Genomic DNA, 27,231 nt, shown 5'->3' with positions numbered 1-27,231 from the left:
ATACTGATAATAATACTAAGAATTTCACAATGTCTTATATCTATAGTATTTCATATGATCCTCACAACTCCCTGAGTTAAGTGCTATTATTATATCTATTTTATAGATGAAGAAATTGAGGGAGAAAGAGTTAGAAATTTCACCGATGAGGCAAGATATAAACTCAGATAATCCCATCTTCATGTCTAATACTCTGTTTTACCACACCAGTATCATGAAATTGCTATTTGTAAAAGGAGTTCTCTGGAACAGTGAAGCCACTAATTGAATCCCTATCTTTACCAGTCTAATGCCACTATAAGTATATTTTCAAGGATCAGACTATCTCCTATAAAATTTCATATATTTTGAGTAAATAACCTAGACTTTTTTAGTGTTGGACAGCCAACAGATATTTATTAAATGCATTACATGGAATCATCTAAGGAACTTCTGCCAAATATTGATCAGTTTATTTCCTCCACTGAACTCTAAGCAATGTGGGAACTTGACCTTTCCCTAAGGATATCCCTGTATATGTGTTAACTTATCAGGATTTTTCACTTTCAAATAAACATTATCTTCTTTAGGGTTATATCTTTTCAAAAATGTCCTTATCTCTCTTCCCACAGTGAACCACTTTCTACATTTTTATTACTTTTGTAATATTGAGTGTAATGTTGGGATTAGCTCATTGTAGGATTTTGGTATAATCCCCAGTCCATCTTGGGAGAGAAGTGAAGAGGCAGGACTCACGTGGATGGTCAAAAATAATGTGTTTATTCCAAATTCCTTTAGCCTTATATATCCTAATACCTTTACATAACTATACCACACTGCACATGTGCTAACTATATACTGCACATGCAGGACCACAAAAACAACTTGCTATTTTGTGTAGATGTCTCTTTGCCAATTAGCATAACTCTGCTTTAATTACAACACAGGTTGTCATACCCCCTGATTTCTCAGGAAGGGTAAGAGCCCTTAAGAGTCTGGGGAGACAAACCAGATACTGTCAGCAATGTTCCTTTTACTGGACCAACGGGTCTTATACCTCGCCCAGAGTTACCCACTTTCTGTGGCCCTCTACATATCTCCCTTTCTTTTGTCTTAATTGAAGCAGGTATATTACTGGTTAAATCCATCAGCATGGGAGGAATTACACAGGCAAGTAGTAATATAACAAACAATACGAATAAACACGATAATATAAAAGACTTCCATCAGTCCCATAAGGAATGTATAGAAAATAACTTTTAATTCACAACCACCTATACACCTCTCTCAGGAGCCAAAGCCAATCTATAGTCCATCACTTCATGTGTCATCTGCCAAATTTCCCTGGGTCTCAAACCACAACGGGAATGTAGAAGAGTGGAAAGGAAAGCCAAGTTTACAGGCATTTACTACTCACCTAGCTTCCCCTCTTGTTATCCCAAACACCAAATGTAAAGGGCTGAGAAATGGAGAAGTGCCATGCCCCTCAAATCTCTCAGCATAGTCCTTTTCTCTCTTCCTGTCCAACTCAACATGCCCCTCCAACCTCTCAGTGCAGTAACATCTAATATAAATAAACATAATGCTATAAAAGACTTTCTCACCTCCATCCCACATGAAGTACTCTCTGCAGCAACAGGCACCAAATCTCTGCTTATTTTTCTCCATACTTCTTCTTTGATACCCCCCACAAAAAAGCTTTCTTTTTTCTTATATGTGGATGTGGGATTTCTTAAAGCCAATTTTATCCCATTGTACATAAGGAATGTGTCCTTAGGGATTGAGTCGGGACCCATAGCCTGGTAGTATTCAGTATTTGTTCTCCCACTTCTCTGGCTCCAACCTCTCCTCTCCAGGGAGCCATGGAGATAGGCACTCCACAACACCTAAGAACTCAGTGATCTGCTTCTGAATTACAAACAAATCTTGCTTCTCTATAAACCTAACTAAGCACACTTCATATTTCCCTAGGGAAGGAGACTCTTTTGTTAGCACTTGCCCTAGCTAAAAAAGGAAGTGACTAGACCAGTCCTAACTGACATCTTCCTGCTTACCTGTCTTACTACTTACCCAGTGTGAGTCATGGGGGTCTCGTCAACCTGAACTCACTGATCATGTCAGTCAAGCTACTTTGTGTCATGCTTCTGCTTCCCAGGGCCCCACATTGAATGTGAAATGTAATGTCTGTATTAGTTCACTATAGGATTTTGGTACCACCTGAGTCCTTGATTGTAGGTGAGGTGAAGAAGCAGAGCTCACATGGATGGTTAAACATGGAGCCTGTTTATTCCAAATTTTCTCAACCTTATAAACCCTTATATCCTTACATAACCATAGCAAAGTGCACATGCACTAACAATATACTGTGTATGTAGGATCACATAAACAACTTGCTGTTGTGTGTAAATGTCTCCTTGCCAGTTGGAATAATTCTGCTTTAATTATATCACAGATTGTTATGCCCCCTGACTTTCCAGAAAGGCTGAGAACTCTTACAGGGTAATGGGAGCCAAACCAGACACTATCAGCAGAGTTCTTTTTACTAGACTAAAGGGTCTTACATCTTGCCCAGGGTTCCCCACTACCTGTGGCCCTCTATAATTCAGTTTTAATTGAAGGCCAATTTCTCTCAATTGCAATACTAGGAAAGCTAGGATATGATTTTAGAAATCTAGGTCCTGATCTTACCTTGTTAATGCAGCATAGAGACAGAGGCAATAATTTGGGTTTAAAACTATACTAATTCTTTTGGGACATCATGTATAACAAATTTAATAACATTTTAAAATCTATGAAAGGAATATTATGCTTGACTCCGGGAATACAATGAAGAAAAAAAATACTTCCTGCCCTTGGTTTGTAATAGCTTTTATTTTTCAAAATACATGAAAAGCCATTTTTCAATATTCAATCTTACAAAACCTTGGTTCCATGTTGTTCTCCCTTTCTCCCTCCCTTCACCCTCTCCTAGACAGCAAGTAATCTAATATAGCTTCAACATATGCAATTCTTCTAACAAAAATTCCACATTTGTCATGCTGCATAAGAAAAATCTGATCAAAAGAGGGGAAATGGCATAAAAAGCAAGCAAGAAAACAACAAATATTATGTTGTGATTCACATTTAGTCCTCTTAGTTCACTCTCTGGATACAGATGGCTCTCTCCTTCACAAATCTAAATTACTAAATTAGCCTGAATCACCTCATTATTGAAAGAATGTCCAATCTAATAGATAACATTTCTATACCTAATTAACTTTTTTTGTGAAATTTTTTTGAAATCAATATGAGCTGGAATCCAATTAAAGTAACCTATATTTAAATCTTAAAACCACCATAAAATGGATGTCTGGTCAGGGACAAATCACTTAAATTGTTTATGTATCAGTTCAATTCCTATGTAAAATGGAATTTGTAATACTATCATTTAGTCATTTTTTGTTGTGTTCAATTCTGTGGCCTCATTTAGCATTTTCTTAGTAAAAATGATTGAATAGTTTGCCATTTCCTTCTACAACTAATTTTATAAATAAGGAAACTGAGGCAAACAAGGTTAAGTAAGTAAGTCTCATTAGTCTAATTAATTAGATTAATAATAGTCTGAGGCTGATTTTGAACTCAGGGGGATGAGTCTTTCTGATTCCATTTCATCATTAAGTTTATAATATTCATGGAATGGATAATAGACAGATATATATATATATATGTATATATATTCATATTAACAATATTTTATTTTCCAAATACATACAAAAATAGTTTTCAACATTCACCTTTGCAAAACATTGTGTTCCATTTTTTTCTCTTTCCCTCCACCCCAAAACAGAAAGCAACTTATAAAGGTTAAACGCATGCAATTCTTCTAAACATATTTCCATATTCATCATGCTGTGCAAGGCAAATCTGATCAGAAAGGAAAGAAATCCAACAACAGCAACAAATAAGATGAAAATACTGTACTTTGATCCATATTTAGTCTCCATAGTTTTTTGTTGTTGTTGTTTTTTTTTTTTTTTTTTTCTGAATGAAGATAGCATTTCTCATCCCAAGTCTTTTGGGATGCTTTTGAATCGCTGTATTTTTGATAAGAGTCAAGTATCACACTTGTGGCGTACCATGTTCTTTTGGTTCTACTCACTTCATTGAGCTATAAATCTTCACGTAATTCTTTCCAGATTTTTCTAAAATCTGCCTATTCATCATTTCTTATAGAACAATAATATTTCATTATATTCATATACCATAGATTATTCAACTATTCCTCAACTGAGGAATCCACTCAATTTCCAGTTCCTAGAAACAAAAAAAAAGTTGTTATAAATATTTTGCAAATAATACTCACATATTAATACTGCCAAAGTTTGTACTGTTAGAAAAACATTTTCACAAATCAAAGAGTATCATAGAAATTATGGCATTGAGCTAGGTATCAAATTGTGCTTTGTTGCTTGAACAAAGATTATGTCAATAGAAAGAATGTTACACTGGCTCAGGAAGACAGCTTCAAATCCTATCTATGACACTTACTTTCTGTTGCATGAAAGGGAAATATTATCTCCAAGTTTCCATGATCTCACTTGTAAAATGTAGTGAATCGTACTTGTATTGTTGTTTTTCAGTCTTTCAGTTCTGTCTGATTCTTTATATCTCCATGGACCTTAGGATTCCAGACTTTTCTATTATCCAATGTCTCTAAAAGCCTGTCCAAGTTCCTTGTTTCCATGATCTCATGCTCTGCTATTCCTTTTTAACTTTTTTTTCAATGTTGCCCAATGACTTTCATCTTCTTATTATGTACTCAAAAGTAGCTAAAACTTAAATACTTAAATATTTAAAAACTTAAACATTTAAGTTTTAGCTTCAGTGTTTGATGGTCAAATGAATAGTTTGAACTAAATTCTTGAAGACTGAGTTGATCTCCTTTCTATCCCAAGCATTCCCAAAAGTCTTCTCAAGCACTACAATTCAAAAGCATCAATTCTGGCAGCCATTTTTTCTTATAGTCCTACTCTCAAAATCTTACATTGCTATTGGATTCACCTTACATTTTGAAGTCAAGACTTAAATGATGGCTGCCTTATTTAGTGATTAGAGTAGGTGTTAGGAAGATGAAATCAAAGACCTCTTCAGCTACTTACTAGTTACATTAATTTATACATCACCAAATTGCTATGAGGATTAAATGACATTATATATGTAAAGTGTTTTTCAAAATTAAAGAGATAGAAAAATGTTAATAATTGTTATACTATATTTTAAAGACTGAAAATCGTTCTGTGCTATAAAATGTCATTTATAATGTCTTCTGTCTCATTCTTCATGTGTGAAACAGTTTATGATAGTCTAGATAATAGCTTCTTTTTTGTTCTCACATAAAATATTATTTTGTTTTTTAAACCGCAATAATTTTGTGATATTGCTATTTTCAGCTCTCCTCCAATTAGCAATATTTCTTTTTTTTTTTTTTTTTTTTTTTTTTTTTCCCCTGAGGCTGGGGTTGAGTGACTTGCCCAGGGTCACACAGCCAGGAAGTGTTAAGTGTCTGAGACCACATTTGAACTCGGGTTCTCCTGACTTCAGGGCTGGTGCTCTATCCACTGCACCACCTAGCTGCCCCCGCATGATTTCTTATAGTGAAGAAAAAGCAAGTAATCAAAAATAACACATCACCTATGTCTGACAGCATATGTAGCATTCCATACTTTTAGAATTTACCCAATGGAGAAATCTCTGTTCTTAAACCACTTGTTGACTGTGTGACTCTAAACAAATCACTTAAGCTTTCTGGGTCTATGTTTTCTAATATGTAAAATGAGGACAAAAATGGCACCTTACAGGCCAGGGATACAAGGAAGATCAAATGATGTAATAATCTTAAAGTACTTTGCAAATACTAGCTGTCATATTTAGTTCTCTTGCTTTTCAATGAAAAAGAGATTTGTTCTTCATCTCTAGGGCCAAAATTGATCAGTATAATTGCATAATATTTATTATAATTATTCTATTCTGTTCTAAAGTCCATTTCACATATTTTATGTTAAATATGACATTTTGAAGTGGATAAAACACTATGCAATTTCCCATTTCCCCTGCAATTCCTCCAGATCCTCAGTTGTATAGTTGCACTCCTGGTTTCAGGTTTAGTTCTTTTTGCTTGTTAAGATGTATGAGGCAGGGAGCTGAATCTTTTCATTTCACTAGTAAGACACTTGTCCGTGAAGGTGACTAGCTCCACTTTGAAGGACAGCTCCAAGGAATGGCATGTCGGAGATGCCTCAGCTCCTCACTCACCTCTTCACCCTGACAGCCTGCATTAAAGCCCCAAGCTCCCTCTTTTGTGCCAGATGCTTGTCCAACTTAAACTCAGCAGCCAGCAAGCACAGAAAGGCACAAGCTTGGATGTCATTAGGAAGCCTGTGCTATCCCAAGAGATTTAAGCAGTCAGTCAGAGCCCCCAAAACAGAATTACTTTTAGAAAATTCTTGACTTTAGTAACCATCCTGGACAAGATTGTTAAATCTAAGAAGAGATAGTCAACATATATTGCAAGCAACTCTGCCTACTCCTTTTTATGTTTCCAAAAATACAGCCTGTTTTGGGAAAGACCTTGTAGTTAACAAGTTCAATCCATATCAGTAAGAGAATCTCGATCATAATCAAACAAACAAAACTGGTACTTAATTAATTGAACATTTTAGTTGATAACTTCCATTGAGGAAGAACCAATGACTTCTAGAGGTAATCAGTTCCACTTTAAGCTAATTCTCATTGTTAGGAAGTATTTTATTAAATCATATGATAATATTATAAACCATATGAGGGTAGATTTTCCCCCTCAAATATTTCAGGAAAAAAAATGTTTATGGTGTGTGTGTGTGTGTGTGTGTGTGTGTGTGTGTGTGTGTGTGTGTTGTGTGTATGTGCATGAGTATGCATAATTGTGACCAGGGCTTAATAATGAATCAGTTATAATCTACTGGTCAGTCATTATCCAGCCTTTTTGTGGGCTAGAAAGTATTGTCTTGTCAGTCTCCAAATGCTTCTAGTATTTTCCATTCGTCAAAGGAATACAACTAACTTGAAATTACTATCAAGAATTAATTACCTGAATCATGGATGTTCATGACTTCCATGGCTAACCACTCAATGCATATACTGCCAATAGCCTCCTGGAGTTTCATGGATCCAAATACTAAAGAAAAAAAATAAATAAATGCAAATGGCTTTTAAAGCTGAAGATTCCATTCTCTCTCTCTCTCTCTCTCTCTCTCTCTCTCTCTCTCTCTCTGTATATATATATATATATATATATATATATATATATATATATATATATATATTTATTTATTTATTTATTTATTTCTAAATGTAGAAATATATCCATTGGGCCACACAACGTAAAGAAGCTAGATAAAAATTAGTGTTTCAATAAATCTAGAATTTCAACACTGTTGATATTCTCTCCTTTGGATCAGATCAAAATTCATTCCTACCTTTCTGACCTGTTCCATCCTGCCCCATTTCTTTTCTTTTTTTTTTCAAAAAGTTTCCACAGAGAACTCACCTTTTAAACAAAGCTAAAGGCATTTTTCCTTAGTCTGGTTTAATAATTTGTGGATAGGAATACAAGGTTCCAGTGGTACATCCATTCTCTTTTGCTCTGGACAAGCCTCAGATTTTGTTCATAGCATATATTTTTTGAATAAGAAAGGAAGAAAAGAAGAAAGACAAGGAAAAAAGAAAGGAGAGAATAAAAAACTGAAGAAACAGAGGGAGGGTGGAAATAATTCCATTTTGTTTTTTCTCTTTTTCACTGATATTATTCTATCGTGATTTTTCCCCTTTTCTCTCTAATAAATTCAGGTAACAAACCAATACCTCAGTCCTTTATTCTCCCCTAAAGTTTTGCTTTGAAAAATTTACCAAAAACAGTGTATATCTGTGACGAATTTATTGGCTACTAGATTATTTTATGAAGAATTTACTTTGTGAATTTAATGAATTTAAAATGTGATAGACACTGGGAATGATCTTTCATTAATTTCCATTGCTTTTCCCCCTCTATTATAAGCAAACAAAAATTACATTGTATTTTCTTAAAAGTGATTTTAACTGTTATTAGGTGAGGCTGAATATTATACCATTGAATGCCAACTCTTAATTTCTAAATTAGGCTCCAGCTTCAAGTTTCCATCAGTTATTTAGACATATAGTACTGTTTTTTAGGAAAAAAAAAATGTGATGTCACCAGTTGATAATCATGGTGGACAGAGAGTATGCTTTTGTCTCCTTTCATTTCTTTCTTCTCTTGATGTTCAGAGTAAAGATTTGTTCACTGGTAAAGAGTAGGAGAGGAATTACACATTAGATATGTAAGTACTGACAAGAGATATAGGTGGTATAGTCACATTCAGAAATATAACCTCATAGAATGGAAATAGCAGAGTTCTCCCTAAGGAGATCTGTTGCTGTTTCTACCCTTCCTGATCCATGGGTCAGGGACTAGTTTTGCATAAAGTAGTCAGATTTATGCCATTAAAATGATGAAGACTATGGGGAATTCCCTAGGATGAGCAGAGATTCTGACTTTAACAAGCTAGACTTTTTTTATTGGGATTTCTTCCCCAATATAAAATTAGGCAAATTACTGTGATTCATTGGATGAATTGGTTCTCAGAAGAAGAATTAGAAACTAGAAATAATCTCATGGAAGAATTCTACACATTATGAATGCCAAAAAATGTATAGCCAATATATTTTGCCAAATACATGGAAAACTGAGATAGATAATTGATAAATGATTGAAACTAGTCAATTGGTTTTACTGTAGAAAGACTGAGATAATTCATCCAAACATTTGGAGAATAATTTGAAATTATATCATAAGTGAAAAATGTATGCTTTTTATTTTATATATTTTATATGATAAATATATAAATATATAATATTATACATTTTATATAATACAAGGAGGTCAATGACAAAAAGAGACGGCATACATATGCACAAATTGTTGTGGTATCAAAGACTTGGAAACAAAATAGAGCATCGTTGATTAGTAAATGACTAAATAAACTGTGATTTATAAATGTAACCGGATATAAAAATATTGTAAGGAAATATAAATATCATGAATCCAGAGAAACATGAAAAGACAGGTGAAATGGCACACTGTGAAATAAATATAGCTAGTAATTAATATACACAATAATTCTACAATTATATGTAGCTATAAAATTGAAAGAATAGCAAGAAAATAATTGAAGCTAAATGTTGAAAAAATATGCCAAACTTTGACCCAAAGAAGTGATATGAAAAGAAACTATTTCAATCAGGAGCATATATTTAAGACCTTCAGTAAGCATAATATGCAATAGAAATAAACTACAACCTTTCCCAGTAAGATCAGGAGTGAAACAAGTTTGCCCACTATCACCATTACTATTCAATATAGTACTAGAAACGCTAGCCTCGGCAATAAGAGCCGAGAAAGAGATTCAAGGAATTAGAGTAGGAAATGAGGAAATCAAACTATCACTCTTTGCAGATGACATGATGGTATACTTAGAGAACCCCAAAGACTCTGCTAAAAAGCTATTAGAAATAATTCAGAATTTTAGCAAAGTGGCAGGATACAAAATAAATCCACATAGATCCTCAGCATTCTTATATATCACCAACAAAATGCAACAGCAAGAGATGCAAAGAGAAATTCCATTCCAAACATATGTTGAGAATATAAAGTATTTGGGAATCCATCTACCAAAGAAAAGTCAGGAACTATATGAGAAAAATTACAAAACACTTGCCACAAAAATAAAGTCAGATTTAAATAATTGGAAAGACATTCAGTGCTCTTGGATAGGCCGAGCGAATATAATAAAGATGACAATACTCCCCAAACTAATCTATTTATTTAGTGCTATACCAATCAGACTCCCAAGAAACTATTTTAATGACCTAGAAAAAATAACAACAAAATTCATATGGAAGAATAAAAGGTCGAGAATTGCAAGGGAACTAATGAAAAAAAACTCAGAGGAAGGTGGTCTAAGTGTACCTGATCTAAAGCTATATTATATAGCAGCAGTCACCAAAACCATTTGGTACTGGCTAAGAAATAGAACGGTAGATCAGTGGAACAGATTAGATACAAAGGACAAAAAAGGGTACATCTATAGCAATCTAATCTTTGACAAACCCAAAGATTCCAACATTAGGGATAAAAATTCATTATTCGGAAAAAACTGTTGGGAAAACTGGAAATTAGTATGGCAGAAATTAGATATGGACCCACACTTAACACCATATACCAAGATAAGATCAAAATGGGTCCATGATTCAGGCATAAAGAATGAGATAATAAATAGATTAGAGGAACAGAGAATAGTCTACCTCTCAGACCTGTGGAGGAGGAGGAATTTATGACCAGAGGAGAACTAGAGATCATTATTGATCACAAAATAGAAGATTTTGATTACATCAAACTAAAAAGTTTCTGTACAAACAATACTAATGCAAACAAGATTAGAAGGGAAGTAACAAATTGGGAAAATATTTTTAAAAGCAAAGGTTCTGACAAAGGTCTCATTTCCAAAATATATAGAGAACTGACTCTAATTTATAGGAAACTAAATCATTCTCCAATTGATAAATGGTCAAAGGATATGAACAGACAATTCTCAGATTATGAAATTGAAACTATATCCACTCATATGAAAGAGTGTTCCAAATCACTACTGATCAGAGAAATGCAAATTAAGACAACTCTGAGATACCACTATACACCTGTCAGATTGGCTAAGATGACAGGAACAAATAATGACAAATGTTGGAGGGGATGTGGGAAAACTGGGACACTGATACATTGCTGGTGGAGTTGTGAAAGAATCCAGCCATTCTGGAGAGCAATCTGGAATTATGCCCAAAAAGTTATCAAACTGTGCATACCCTTTGACCCAGCAGCGCTACTACTGGGCTTATATCCCAAAGAAATACTAAAGAGCGGAAAGAGAGCTGTATGTGCCAAAATGTTTGTGGCAGCTCTTTTTGTTGTAGCTAGAAACTGGAAGATGAATGGATGTCCATCAGTTGGAGAATGGTTGGGTAAATTGTGGTATATGAAGGTTATGGAATATTATTGCTCTGTAAGAAATGACCAGCAGGAGGAATACAGAGAGGCCTGGAGAGACTTAAATCAACTGATGCTGAGTGAAATGAGCAGAACCAGAAGATCACTGTACACTTCAACAACAATACTGTATGAGGATGTATTCTGATGGAAGTGGAAATCTTCAACATAAAGAAGATCCAACTCACTTCCAGTTGATCAATGATGGACAGAAATAACTACACCCAGAGAAGGAACACTGGGAAGTGAATGTAAATTGTTAGCACTACTGTCTATCTACCCAGGTTACATGTACCTTCGGAATCTAATGCTTATTGTGCCACAAGAAAATGGTATTTACACACATGTATTGTACCTAGACTATATTGTAACACATGTAAAATGTATGGGATTGCCTGTCATCTGGGGGAGGGAGTAGAGGGAGGGGGGGATAATTTGGAAAAATGAATACAAGGGATAATATAAAAATATATATATATATAATAAAAAATAATAAAAAAAAAAAAAGAAAAGAAACTATTTATTTCTTTACTGAGGTAGGAGAACCATGGGGGCAATAGATGTCAAACTTTTAAGCATTGGTAAGTTTTGCTCATTTTTGTTTAAAAAACATCATTTTTATAAGCAATGTCCTTCTAGAATGCACTGGGAAAGAGATGCAGTAAGAATGTAAATGATATAAATAAATAAAGTATCAAAAAAGTTATATTAAAATTTATATACAACCTAATCAGAATTCCTTTTTATTTCATTCAGAGGTTGAAAAATGTAAGTTCCCCTGATGTTATGGGGCATCTTGTATATAAATATTGTATATGCTCTATAGGAAAAATACAATCATATTTATGAGATGTCATGGATGTTCTTAGATTTCCATGCTGTTTATTTAAAATAAATTAACAATTTATTTCTTAGCCATCAGACACTCAAAAACTTATTCACAAGTATAAAATAGCTCTAATATAGTAAATTCATATTATTAATTTATCTCCATATTTATGAGCAAGACAAAATATTGGTTAAAATGACATTCAAAAAGATTTTATATATATATATATATAATGACATTCAAAAATATTATATATATACTATTATATATATTTATATATATATAGTTATTTAATAATTTCAAAAATGAGGGAAAAGAAGGAAGGAGAGATATTTTGGAATTTATTAAACAAGTGATATATTTTGGTGACTTTCTATTTTGGAGCTAGTCAATAGGCCAGATACAGACTTTGAGAACATTATTCCACCTATTTTTGACAAGATAAATATAATGATTGCAATCATTACACAGTCTGAAGATTGGCAAAACAATTACTGGATTATAACAACTTCCACAATTAAAGCTGTTTCTAGAGGTGTGATTTTCTATTTTAAATGATTTTGAGTTAAAAATTTATGTATCCATTATGCTTGCAAGACTCAATGACATCTGAAGTCCATTCATATTAAGCACTTAGTTCACTGAAAATCATGGTTTCATTGTGCTACAACTAGAATATAAGAAACATTTAAGGAATAAGCCAATCTAAAGTAGGGAAACAGGTCAACTAAAAAATTGCTTTCATTTTCAAAAAGCTTATTTTATCCTGATTTGTTCTACAGTAAAAAGTTGACACTTCTATATCAAACTACTGATAAGTATTCAGTGGATTACATGAAGTTCCTGCCCTGTTAGATCTAATACTCTCTCTAGCTGGAGAAAAATAGAATCTTCAAATCAGAATGTTAGAGTTAAAAGATGCCTTCAAGATCAAAACAAACACCGGTATTTTACAGATGAGGAAACTCAGAAGAAAAAAGATTCTGGAGAAAAAGAGTATAATAGCAGGTTGAAAAATAGGACTGTGTAATTTCAATCAATGTTGATTTTTCCTCTCCTCACTGACCATTGAAATTTTGTCTGTACATGATATGAAAACATGACTGGAACATAGTGAAGTATTTAAATTTTTAACTCAAAATAATTCCTACAACTTTGAAATTGTTAGTTGTTTATATACAATATGCATAGCTTTCATAACAATTTCTTGTTTTTACATGATTTGCCATTGATTTCTGAGCATTTTATCTCACACTTTGAAGATAGTCGTGAATAGCAAATCATTTCTGTTTGTCAGCATATCAATATTTTCAAAGGACCCATTATTCCCAAAATAGAAGCAAGAATTCTAGGCCCACTTGAGTTTTAAAGAAATATTCAAATTTACATATATCCAAAACATATGTTGAAGTTATAAATGTTTCATTATCGAATAAAGACACTGAAGACTTGTGGATATATCTGAACTTCTGAGATTTTGTTATAGCCTAGAGTAGAAAATAAATAAATAAACAAACAAACAAACAAACAAACAAGTTTCCTTATTTTTATATATTTGCAAATTTAGGGGGAGCTAGGTGGCACAGCAGTAGGGTGCAAGGCCTAGAATTAGGAAGACTCACTTCCTGGAATTCAAATTTGGCTTCAGAGACTTATTAGCTGTGTTTCCCTGAGCAAATCACAATCTTGTTTGACAGTTTTTTTCTTCTGTAAAATTATCCAGAGAAGGAAATTGGAAAATCATTCCAGTATCTTTTCCACAAAAATCCCAAATGGAGTCAGAAAGAGTTTGTTATAACTGAATTGATTAAAATGACTTTGATTAAATTTGATAAATTGATTAAAATTACACAGCAGATCTCTTCCCAGAGAGTGATTCAGCAGTGTCTGGAGACGACAGCTCCTTACAATTTTCATTTTTAGTGTTTTAGTTTTTATATAGTTTAGTTTAGTGTTTTAGTATTTATATAATTTTGTTTCTGACAATTATTTTCTCCTTTCTATAATAAACTTTAGGAGCTATGTTTTTTTTTTTTTCTGTTGTTGTCATTTAAAATTGTTCTTACCATTCTTTCAGAATTTATATATTGTAGAAGAATAAAACACACCATTGCAAGTTTCCAGGGTTTGTTTTTTTTTTTTTTTTGATAGTATTTGTTTATTTTCTGTGGATTGATTAGGCCATTTTGAAGCAATATTTCATCAGTTTGTATACTGTTCTTCATTTCTTAATGCTCTTTTCTTTGCACTTTTGGATGACTGATCCTTTGTTATTGTGAGTTTGGAAAATACTTGAAGCATTTGGAAATCCTTTCAATATGAACTTGTAATATCTCAGTCATTTTTGTGTGCATTGTAAGAGTTACAAATTTTGATAATTTCATAGGAATAATATTATCATTTTAAAAACTGAAAAGCAACAAAGAAAGCTCTGAATGCATGTATTTGAAAAAAAAAGATTGAACTTGAATATTTTATTTACTGAGAATTCACTAAAAAGGTGAGTCCAGTTTAATGTGGTTAATGAATTTTGCTTTTGCAAAAGGAAGCAATGTCATAATTACTGAAATTCACAGAGTATTAACTAAAAATCTAATCTATTTTACATATATTATTTCGTTTTAGTATTTATATAATTTTGTTTCTGCAATTATTTTCTCCTTTCTATAATAAACTTTAGGAGCTATGTTTTTTTTTTTTTTTTTCTGTTGTTGTTGTCATTTAAAATTGATCTTACCATTCTTTCAGAATTTATATATTGTAGAAGAATAAAACACACCATTGCAAGTTTCCAGGGTTGTTTTTTTTTTTTTTTTTTGATAGTATTTGTTTATTTTCTGTGGATTGATTAGGCCATTTTGAAGCAATATTTCATCAGTTTGTATACTGTTCTTCATTTCTTAATGTTCTTTTCTTTGCACTTTTGGATGACTGATCCTTTGTTATTGTGAGTTTGGAAAATACTTGAAGCATTTGGAAATCCTTTCAATATGAACTTGTAATATCTCAGTCATTTGAGTGTGCATTGTAAGAGTTACACTAGATTTTTTTCTTCTCTTCTGTGTTAGTGTGAGTAAGAAAGGGAGAATAAAACTTAAAGAAATGAAGAGGAAAAATGATAGAGAGGAAGAGATAGAGAGAAAAAGAGCAAATGAGGCTTTTCTTTCACTTGTTTCTTTTTTGTTTCTTTCACTATGTTTCATATATTTTGTTTCTGCAGTAATCCTCAGCATCTTATCCAATGGAAATGTATGCTTCTGATTCACTGTACTCCAGATGTGATCTTGACTTACTAGACTATAAGCGTGCTAATGAGACAAAGCTCTCTTACATTTAAGAAACTGTTGAGACTTTAAGTATAGATTCAGTGATGATGATTATATATGTCACCTAATTACAAGACGAACTTATTACATGGTCTTTTTATAAGAATAAAATAAAGATAAGTGGGTTTCTGATAATATCTATGAAGACTGAAGGGTTGTTTTTTTTTATCTTTAATAAAAGCAAATTTGATATGCAGATGATGTGGCCAAACTGATTACATTTTAGTTCCAAGTCATATATCAACCAACCCAAAATATGTTAAAGGATGATTAAATGAAAGTATTGATGAATTAATGAGCTAGACAGTACATAAGAGGTTAATAAATTCAAACTTTTCATTTTATAGATGAGATTTGGGCCAGGGAGAGTAAAAGTTTTGCTAAGCCTTCTGACTCCAGAGCCAGTATAGTTTAAACTGCTACTATATTGCTTATCAGAGATGATGTAGAAATGATCAATTTTCAAGAATAAGTTGGACTATAGCTCTGAAGATTCTTTATTCACTGTTTACTAGTTTCCCACAAAATCTCTGGAGAATTGTATACAATGACTTATAATTTACTGGCATATTGTTCAGAGATCCACATCCATAAAACAGCCACAAACACAACCACTGACTCATTTATTTTTCTTGAGTTCATCTCCCTCTCAAGCCAATCTTCTTTCTTGTCCTATTGTTTTATTTTTCTCTATACACACTCATTCATAGTTCAATACTGACTCTCAAGATGTGATATTTGGCTACTTCTAAGTCATCTATCTTTTTTATAGTTTTGTGATAGGAAAATAAGTAAAGATTGTGGCTATGTTCAAGAATGCTAAGAACTCTCCTCTTCCCTGGTACAATACCTTCCACTTATAGTCTCATGCCGCCATAGGGGTGTCATAAGATCACTTTTATTTGAAGTCTTCAATTTGAAATTGTCATATTCAAAGAAGTATTATTCAAACTAGGAGCCACCACATTCATATATTCATAAAATATTGCTTAGAAAGGAACCTAAGAAATCAAATTTTAATTTAGAATCTATCACTAAAATTTCAGTATAATTGATTTTTAAAATTATACATATTTTATTTTATGAATTTAAGGCATTATTTTGAGAATTCTATAGGCTTTTACTATCGACTCTTACTCATTGATTTTAGGAACCTGACCACAAAATCTTTATTTTTGTCCAGTCATGATGTAAGAAGTACTTTACTTTTGTCTTCATACATGCAAATCCATCTTAGAAATATAAAGTGTTTTCATTTAAAGGAGTCTATTAAAAGTTAGAGTAATGGTATTTGACCTCTGTGGGACAAATTATTCCTCTTGGGAAAATATTTCCGGGAGGTGGGGAAAAGGATAGAGGGGAAAAAAGAAAATTTCAGTTTAATTTTCAGAGTTGATTTTACTTTGTGAATGACTGGCAAAGAAACAGACCAGAAATATATATTATGGATCACTTCTTTTAACTCCATTTTTTTTAAATGAAGAAAATTAGATTCAGAGGAGCTCTGATGCATTTGCTTGGTAAAAATTCCAATATATTAATGACCACTTTTGATATCACTTTCACCAAAATATCAAGAAGTAGAAAGTTTAATTTTGAGATAAGATTGAAGGAAACACATGTCAAATGATTAGAGCTATTCAACAATGGAATGTTGGCTTTGGCAGACCACATGATCGATATGATTCAATGGGACAACATGAACACAACCACTAAAAAAGAGATTTGATCATAAGAATACTATTAGTCCACCTCTGTGAGACTAGAATGTCTCTGAGCTCTGTCCTGCTTAGATTTCATCTGAAGTAACATAGTTAAGTTTTGGGCGAGCACCACAATTTGGAAACTAATTAAAAACTGAAGAATGTACAGAAAGGGCAATCAAAAGATTAGGGGACTAGAGACCATGTACTATTAGAATCAGGTGAAGGAACTGGATATGTCTATTCTAGGAGGAACACAGGGTATGGTAGTTATTTTATTTTATTTTTTTTAATTTAGGTTGTTACCTGGAAAATTACTATTTTTTCTTGCTCATCCTCAATATTACAACAATTGATGAATGTCAGATACTCAACTGTAGAATTATTTAAGGAAAATGGGGAGGTCAGGGGCTCTTCTAACAATTAAAGTTGATCAAACGTTGAATGATCTGCCTCCGATGGTAATGAAATGCCATTCCATCAAGATTTTCAAGAAAAAATGATTTGAAAATGAAGCTATAGAATAAAATTTCAGCTAGTTATAGGGTATATTATTAAGGGTCTGCCATCTTCAGGAAGTTGTTGGTCTGGAGAGGGGACAAGGTATCTTAAGGGACTGCTATTATTGAAAGTCTTTAAGACAAAAGTAAAATGTAGATAGAGTACATAAAATGCATTACAATCATACATGCATATAAATAAACATACACACACAAACACCCACCCACACAAACACACACACACATATATATATATATATATATATAGTGCATATGCGTGCGTATAAAATGTAAAATTCTATGGTTCTTAGATCTCCTCTAGAACTATATTATTATGTTGTATTTCAAAAATTATTATTTCACTAATCATATTTATTTAAGTCTTCTACTTTCTCCTTAATACAATGTGATTTACTATGAAAAGTTTCCATTTCTTTCCTTCTTTCCTCTTTCCCTGCTTCCTTCTCTCCTTATTTTCTTCCTTCTTTCTTTTCTTCCTTCCTTCCTACCTTCCTTCCTTCCTTTATTCCTTCATCCTTTTTTTTTTTTACCTCCTTGAGCTTTCTATAGTAAATTGAATTTTACCATCCTTGCTATGGTAATGGCATATTTAGATCAATAGTGCACTATGTCTTATTGTCAGACTACTGTGCCTGTTTTTATTATATGCAGATCGATACAAATTTATGATTAAAGTTAATTGGAAAGACCAAGCACAATATCTAATTCAAAATTATATGAAGAAATAAAATATAGACACCAATGAAATATAAAGTGTTTGGGGTTAAGATGACTTTGAAAATGTTGCCAAAACAAGATGAGGTGGAACGGAAAATCCATACTGTGGAGATAGGGAAGGAATAATAGTAAATCATTGCTATGACTAAGAGATATAGAGAAAACTTTGTAAGTCATGGATAATCAATTTTTTTCTGTCTCTATGGCAAAAGTCTACCTATTTCAATAAACATGTTATTTGAATAGATGCCATAAATTAGTAGTTTAGATATTGTTTTAATTTGTTTCATGAATTTCATTTTAACCAACAAAAAAAAAATGAAACAGAAAAGTGCACGATGAGCATGAGTAGATTATGGAATATCGTTGAGAAAGAACTGACACCAAAAGTAACTAAAAGATAACACCAGAAAAAAAAAAAGTGTTCAGAAAGGGTGATACTTCAGTCATATAGTGACAGTCAGGAATAGCATCTAGATAGCAGCATTGTGCAGTAGGTGCTGCTAATCTAGAGACAAATGGGTTAGATCCTACCATTAATGTGAATGATTTATAGAGGAATATGGGAAGGAATGTTCAAGAATCACACATAATAAGAAAAAAATATATAAATGATAAAACAATGAAAAAGCTCTAATCACTATTGTAGTTTCTGGGTTTTTCTGATTCCTCATGACCCCTTTTGAGGTTTTCTTAGCAAACATATTGGATTGGTTTACAGTTTCCTTTTCTAGATCATTTTATAGGTGAGGAGCCAAATGAGGTTAAATGACTTGTCCAGTTTCACATGGCAAGTAAGAGTCTGAAGTCAGATTTGAACTCAAGATGAGTCTTCCTGTCTCCAAGTACTCTATCCACTACATGACCTACTAGCCCCTAACAAAGTTTAACCATTATAGTTCTCCAAAAATCAAATAGTCTAGTTCAAACATTAGACAGATATATTCCCTCTTACAAAAATTCTTCAAACAAAATCTAGAAAAGCCATCGCTTGTTGTGTTGAAGAATTTTGCTGGTACCAACTGGCTGAGGCAGATATGAAAATTCCTTCCAGTTCTGAGAATTTGTGATTTAAGGAATGTGAGAATGTCTTATCAACACTCTTGATGGGAACACCTCAATAATCAATCAGAGACTCATGGAAAATAATATTTTTAATCAGGTATTTTCTGATGAGCTAATTAAGGCAATACAATTGTTTGAAAAAATAATGGATTTATTTTATCTGATAAAATAATTAAACCAATTTCTTGAAATGATTCTCATTTAAAAAGAAAAGTAACCCCTAAATAGGGTTACTAGTGAAATTACCAACTACAATTTAATAGTAGAATTTTTGTTTAAATACATGATATTTTACATTTACATGTATGTGCAGATATGCATAGGTATTTATTGAATTATATTATTTGTTTGTATCTATGTATACTAAAACTTCTCCCTCCTAAACCCCCCAATTCATTTGAAAAATAGAAAATAAAAAATGTATTTTCTAACTCTTGTGATGATGTCAGTGTTATAGGTGCACTTATATCAGCTCTTACAATTCTACAGTGAATGCCTGCTACAGGAATGATAACTGCCCTCTTTCCAACACAGTAGAGCTCATAGTGCTAATTACCAGGTAAAATAGACAGCTCTGCCCTTTCTTTGAGACAGCCAACCTTCTACCATCCCTCTGACTCACCAACTTTTGCCTCCATTCCAATATATAAACCATTTCTTTTTTTCCATATTTTTGTTTCTCCTAAATGATCTCATTTCTCACGGTTTCAATTGCTGTTTCTATGCAAATAGGTCTTGTTTGCCCATGGCTTCTCTTCTGACCTTCAGTTTCTCATCTCCAACTGCTAATTGGAGATTTTGAATTGAAGTCTCTTTCCTTGAGACTTTGTAAATTCAATATTTTTAAAATATAACTCACTATCTATCCCTAAATGATCCAATCTGTGAACTTCTCAAAGACTATTGAAGATAATATTATTATTTAAGTTATTCAGGCTTGAAATTTAGGTAATATTCTCCACTCTTTCTTCTCTCACCAACTCCCATATCCACCCAGTTATTATTCTTTCTTATAAAGGTCCCCTTCTCTCTTCTGATACTGCCATCACCCTGGCACAAGCTTTTATCGCTTCACATTCAGACTATTGGAAAAGCAAGGGTGTCCGTCCATCTGTGTGTGACTTTTTCTTCACTTTAATTCATGCTTCACTCAGCTTTAAAACTGATTTGTCAAAAGTGTCAGTCTAGTCAGGACATTCCCTCTCTACCCCAATTCAGCAAACTCAAGTGGCATCCCATTGCCACTAGGATGAAATTTAAAATCACCTGTTTGACATTTAAAGCCCTTTACCTCTTTCATCTTCTGAGTGTCTTTACAACAATTTCTTCTTGAAGTACATATCCATTTTTGCCTCAACTATTATATGAGTCTTTCAATTCTTATCCTTTTTTAAAAGACTTCTCCCTCTCTAATTCATGTTCTAGATAGATGCTTAAATACTTACCCTAAAGCACAAGTCTGACCATGCTATCCCTTTGTACTCTAAGAATAGCTAGCTATGACTTCTGAGATAAAATATAAGTGCCTTTGGACCAGCTACCCACCAATACATAGACCATTGTTACTCATCTTTGCCTTTTAGAGTGCTTACATTCAACTTTAAGGTTTAACTCAGGTGACATTCCTGCCAATAATCTTTCCAGATGCCCCTGACACTTTTGTGGTTCTCTTTCATTCTTCAAATTATTTTGCACTCACTTACGTTCCCAGCCTCTCTACCCTCAAACTGGCAGAATAGAAGCATACAAAATGCCTTGTAAGGACAAAAATAGCGTTTCATCTATGTATTTGTATCCTAAAGATCCACCACAATATCTTTCCCTTTTTTATTTATACTCTATTTTCTTTGTTTTGATGTTCTTTTTTGTTTTAGGCTCTTCATAATGCATTTTGGGGAATTTTCTTGACAAAGAAACTGGAGGGGTTTATTATTTTTCTCTGGAGTTTATTTTATTATGAGGACACTGAGGTAAACAGGAGTAAGTGATTTTTTCCAGCATTATCAGAGGGCAGATTTTAACTCAGAGAGAAACATTTTCCTGATTCCAGGCTGTTACTCTTCCCATTGCCTAACTTTGGTGCCCTTTAATATTGACTACCTCATTGAAATAAAAGCTCTTTGAGGGAAGGGATTACTTTTTACCTTTCTTTGAATTCCAAGCTTGCTAACTAAGTAGCATACAACATATATTGAATAAACATTTGTGGAATTGAAATATCTATCCATACAGCCAACAGATGGTTATTATCCATTGTTGATTATCATTCTATCATTTTGTCACTTAACAGTAATGAGATGCTAGCAGAATGCAATTTCTCTGAGCATTTGGGAAGAGGATATTTATTAAAAGCTGGCTTATCTGTACAACATTGCCATAGAATCTTTAGGTGAACAGTTCCTTCTTTCCTGATTGTTTTATACCTCATGTTGTTGTTGTTCTAGTCTAAGGGGTGTGGCAGTAAATTAGAGGCACAGGTTCTTTTTTCTTCCTTCTTGGAGAAGGCTTCTATAGTAAGCATAAAACCACTTTCATCCTCAGTAAAATAAACAATCACCTGAAGCCTGGTCTTGAATGAAAAGAGACCTCAAGACTCTTATCTGGGATGAAATAATTTGATATCTTATGGTTTTTAGAGTTTGCTTCTAAGGAGTAGAATGTAGGAAATCAGCAGTTCTGGTGACATGAGAAACATGTTACCCCAAAAAAGCTTTAATGTGACAATGAAGAAATAGCTTTTTTCCCCCCATAAGAGATTATGGTGGGAATTGAAGGAGAAAGTGAAAGAAAGACATTTAAGTTCTTTGCAATGAGGAAGAGAGGGAAAGAGGGAACTCTCCCAAAAGTCTTATTTGTTTATTTATTTATTGCAAGTAACTTCGTAGCAGATATAGACAATCTTTATTTAACCTCACAAGAAACATATGATTCCTCTCATATAAAATTATTATAGTTTGTTTTTCTGTACAGTGAGTACCACCTTACCTGAAAGGGCTTATCCAGTCATATATATATATATATATATATATATATATATATATATATATATATATATATATATATATATATATATATATATATATATATATATATATATATATATATATATATATATATACACACACACACACACATAAATATATACACACTTACACATACATTTATACATACATATATATATGTATGTGTATTTATATATATATACATGCATTTACATATGTATATATGTATTTATATGTATATATACATGCATTTACATATACATATATGTAAATGTATTTGTATGTATGTGTATATACATGCATTTACATATACATATATATGTAAATGTATTTATAGGTATGTATGTGTATGTGTATATATATATATATATATATATATATATATATATAGTGTTTTTCCCCATTAATTTCATTTATATTCCTGTCCTTTTGCTTTTCCAGAAATATCTTGTTCTTATTTTTCCTCTTCTATAACATATTTTTGTAAGTTTTATTGCTATGCCACTGAACAAGTAGACCAATTTAGGTAGAATTGTCATTTTTACAATAATAGTCCAGCCCATTCCTGAGCAATTGATATGTTTCCAATTATTTAGATCTAATTTTATTTGCACGAATTTTTTTTTTAATTCTGTTCATATAGTTCCTGAATTTGTCATGGTGGGTAGACACTCAAATAATTTATTTTGTCTACAGTTGTTTTAAATGGAATTTCTCTTTTTATCTGTTGCTGCTAGGCCTCATTAATAATATATAGAAATGCTGATAATTAGTTGGCATTTATGTCTATCCTTAGACTTTGCTAAAGTTGTTGTTTCAAATAGGTTTTTGAATGATTTTCTAAAATCCCCTAAGTTATTTGTTTGTTTTTAAATTGAAACATAATGTGATATTCTTAATTGAAGGGGTAGAAATCATGACAAGATAACAGGGGACTGAAAAAGACAGTAATCAAACCTGATAAGTTAAAGCACAAAACAAGGGGAAAAGATATGAAGCTATTTTTTTTATTTAGAAATCTAATTATCTATGCTAATTACCAGCTTCAATTTCCTTATCCATCAGATGGGAGTATTACTAGGACTTTACCTCAATGGGTTACTATAAACATCAATTGTGATAGTTAATAAATGAATTACAAGCTAATATTTATATAGGACCTTAAAGTTTACAATTGTATCAGGAAAGAACATGAATGTTAGTAGAAAATGGGGATAGGTGTAATAACATGTTGAAGATGGAAGAAGGCTTCAGAGGCAGGAATTGAGGAATCATTTTATAGATTACTTTTTAAAGAGAAACAATAACTCTTTTCTCTGGTGTTCATTCATTAAAATATACAAGTCACCTTACAGTTTCACTAAAACCTTAAATTTGACATGTCCACATTATCTCAAAATTACCAACATCTTTGTAGATATCTGAAACTTGCTGGAGATTTACATATCACAGGATCAAAATCCTTGACAGTAGAACTTAGACATTGATAGAAGTCTAGTTTGTGCTTCTAGTGCAAACCACACAGAAATTCCCAATTAAGAGCCTCATCTTCATCCCTCTCCCAAATGAATTTGGGTTCCAATTCTTTAAGGGGAGATTGATGAGATTCTTATTGTTGTCTCCGACCCAAATCTGTTCCCAGGGCAAACCTCATGGAAATCATTAATCATTTACTGACAGGTCAACATACTCTGTAACCATACCCGATAATTTAAACATAATACAGAAATCAATCAGTAAGAAAATAGCACGAAAAGGATACAGAGCAGAATATTGGATTACAAACCACAGACGTTTTTTGGAAAGTAGAGAAAACTATTGCTGTTTTCCCCATTAAACTCTTTCCTATGTATGGAAGCAAGTTTTAAGAGAAACTTAGGGGGCTGACCTACCATCCTTGCCCTCCTTTTCTTTCAGTCTTCAAGCACTTTATGTAATCTACCCACTTGAGCTTTGATGTATGACACTTAAAAAGTCATAAGATTTTTTAAACAGTTGATATTGTAATTATGCATGTGCAGTTGTTATTTTCATCTCCCTGGGGCTCACATTATGATTAGCAAAGGATTGCTCTAGTCCCAGATGCTGGTAATGCCAGGAGGCACAGCAAAATTAGAAACAGGAAAGAGCTCTTACTATGAGTCTCTACCAATGAATAGGGTTATTATACTGAGCAAGTCTTATCCGGACTTCAGTTTTTCCATCTGTATTTTAAAATGAAACGTTTTTGTTTTAATTAATTGAAATTTATTTTTTTTTTCTTAGCCTCACCTACCTTCCCTGAGGGGATGATAAAGGAAAATAAATTCCTCACAAAAATATGCATAAAAAAACAACATACATTCCCTAACTGATCATGTTCAAATATTTCATATAAATTCAGGAAGCAATTTATCTATCCCTGTCTATCATCTGTCAATAAGTAGGTAGATGGTATACTTTAATACCAAACCTCTGGAACCATGAAATGGCAAGTATTTTCCTGTTCCTTATAACTATCAGCTCAATATCCTTGTAGGCAATGTGATAAATACAAAGCATATTAACTGTGGGATCATTGAATCTGGGTTTAAATTCCCCCCACCCCAATACTTTCTATCTATTTGATCTTCTCAAGACACTTTATCTTTTTAACACATTTTTTGCTGGAACTCTATCTTCCCAGAAATCAGCCGGAGTCAGGATCATTAACCGTCTTTATTCTAGATCATTACCATCCCCTCTAATGCCAGGTCACAGGTGTGAGAGAGCATGAGTTCCACCACCCAAGTTTCTCCTACTCCTCCCACACAAGTCACTTCCCCCTCTTTGTCCCACCAATCAAGTCAGCACAGAACAGCTGGGGAGGGTCAACCTTCAAACAAGTTAATAGGGAACCGTCCAATTGGCAATTAGTCTCACCTGCTTCATTATCCAAGTTCTAGCCCTTTACAATTTTTGCCTTATTTTCATTTTCAAAATAAATGCTTGAACTAAATGACTTCTCTTGTTCCTTCTAGCTCAAAACCTAGTGATTATTCTGTCATGTTTTATTTTGTCTTCTGAAGTTCAAAGATAATTCATATTATGTGGGAAACCAAAGAGGAAATAACCCAATAGGCCTTTGTTTTTGCTGTCCATTATTGTCCACTGTCTTCTCCATGCTCCATTGTCCTATCTACACTAAACAGACTTCTTTGACCATTTCTAATTTTCCAAATTTAAATATCATTTTATTTCCACAGATATTCAGGAGTAGCCTCAATTGAATCTCGAATTTATCATTCCTGGCAATAATCTCATGTAAAGGGCTGAAACTCTTGGATTAATGCGTTGAGGTTAGATAATCGAGCACTTGAGGCTAATTACCAATTGGACAATACTCTATAAGAATATGGTTGGAAAATGGCCTTTCCTATTATCCTGTGCTGGCCCAATCATTTGGTGTATACAGAGAATTGTGGGAGGGACGAGGGAGTGGAGTGAGACTAGCCAGGGTCACATCTAGGCGGGAGAGGAAGAGGTGAGGTCATGGAGATCCTAAGTGTCCATTCCCCTTGACTTCTACTGCTAAAGACCAAGAATAAAGACTTTTGCTTATCCTAACTCCGGCTAATTCTAAGGTATCCAGGGTACTAATGTGGTCATCATAGTCTCACAAGGCTTTACTACTCCTTTTTTATATGTCTCTATTTCTCCATTTTATAAATGTCAAATATTTTGACTGGGCAGGGACTTACCCATTCAGCTACTTTTATCTTGGTATGATTCCCCTAATTTCATCTTGTTTGGAATTATTTCTGTTTATATATTTATAATTTCACTCTTGAGAGTAAGGTAGGGACTAGTCAGGGAGTATCTATTTTTGTTGTTGTTTTAAGAATAAAACTTTTTTCTGGGGAAAGAGATGTGCTGAGTGACTCATGTCCTTGTGGACCTGGATTTGCAGAAGACACAATGGTCTATTGTTAATTCCTAAGTAACTTATCATGAGAACCTGTAGTGGGAATGATTGGCAACTAAGCCTGGAAGACCTGTCTCCCAGTAGGCTTAAAAGGAGAATCCAGCATCTCTCTTTTTGTCATGGGACTTAAGATCTTCCTTAGAGTCCTAGTGAGGGGAGCAGGTGTTCTCTTCCTCTTCTCCTTAGCAGCCCTATGGTGGCTGCATGCACAAGCCATTAACAATCATACAAATAAACAAAAAGAAAACCCTCAAAAGGAGGGATATGAAATTATGTCATGAATTATGTAGCACTGTGAACTTGGACTAATATTTTTCCACAAAAAATTGATTTATTTGTAAAATATGCTGATTTTTTTTTTGCTTGGCAAAAGAAATGAATTTCTCTCTGAGCACATGTTTTGAAGCTTCCTTATAGCCTCTCATTGTTGTGTATAAAAAGAGCCTTGCTGCTTTCTGGTGAGATCCTCTAGTAAAAGTGGTGATGGTGGGGAGGGGGGGAAGGGGAGAGAGACAGGGGACAATCCTTACTCTGAAAACAAGCAGCAAAAAATCAGGCCACCTTCTGATCAACCTTGTGCATTCACCTTTGACACTAGTTCTCCATAATTCACTACACCTTAATTCCTGTGGGAAGCTAGAGCATTAGTCAGCATCTGGCTGAATGAGCACTGAAAATTTGGTTTTCTTGCTTCCTATTTATAGGTCGTATAAAATAGAAGGCTTCTGACCTCAAGAAGTGCATATCCTTCGAAATGGTGTGCAGTTTCTAAAAGGTTAGCAAAACCAAGTAAGTAAAACATGTGTTGAAAAAAGAGTAAGAATGCAGGAGAGTATCATAAATCAAAAATAAAATTTAAGAGAAACCCTCTTTTTTGAAGAAAGCTGAAACTGTGCTTTTTTAAAATTGTAAGTCTGTCTTTTAAGCACAATTCTTTTCTTTGAGCATTTGTAAATGAGCTTTGGTCCTGAGAAAGAACACAATGCCTCTAAAACTCAGCTCCTGTATCTATAAA

At 33.1% G+C, this 27,231-nt stretch overlaps 1 long non-coding RNA gene and 1 pseudogene across 1 annotated transcript in view; one reads left to right on the top strand and one right to left on the bottom strand.

Annotated features, from left to right (window-relative positions):
* LOC141557518 (calcium/calmodulin-dependent protein kinase type II delta chain-like) overlaps nt 1-7,160 on the bottom strand; it is a 54,542-nt pseudogene extending 47,382 nt beyond the window's left edge.
* The window catches only part of LOC141553844 (uncharacterized), a 127,086-nt gene extending 100,081 nt beyond the window's left edge, over nt 1-27,005 (top strand). Inside the window, exon 3 of the long non-coding RNA XR_012485682.1 lies at nt 26,921-27,005. This is a non-coding gene — a long non-coding RNA (uncharacterized LOC141553844). The remainder of the gene's footprint in view (nt 1-26,920) is intronic.
* Nucleotides 27,006-27,231: the final 226 nt, after the last annotated feature.

This window comes from Sminthopsis crassicaudata, chromosome 2, assembly GCF_048593235.1.
Source record: "Sminthopsis crassicaudata isolate SCR6 chromosome 2, ASM4859323v1, whole genome shotgun sequence".
NCBI lineage: Eukaryota > Metazoa > Chordata > Mammalia > Dasyuromorphia > Dasyuridae > Sminthopsis > Sminthopsis crassicaudata.
Note: the sequence above shows the minus strand (reverse complement) of the source record. Positions and strands in the feature narration are given on the sequence as shown.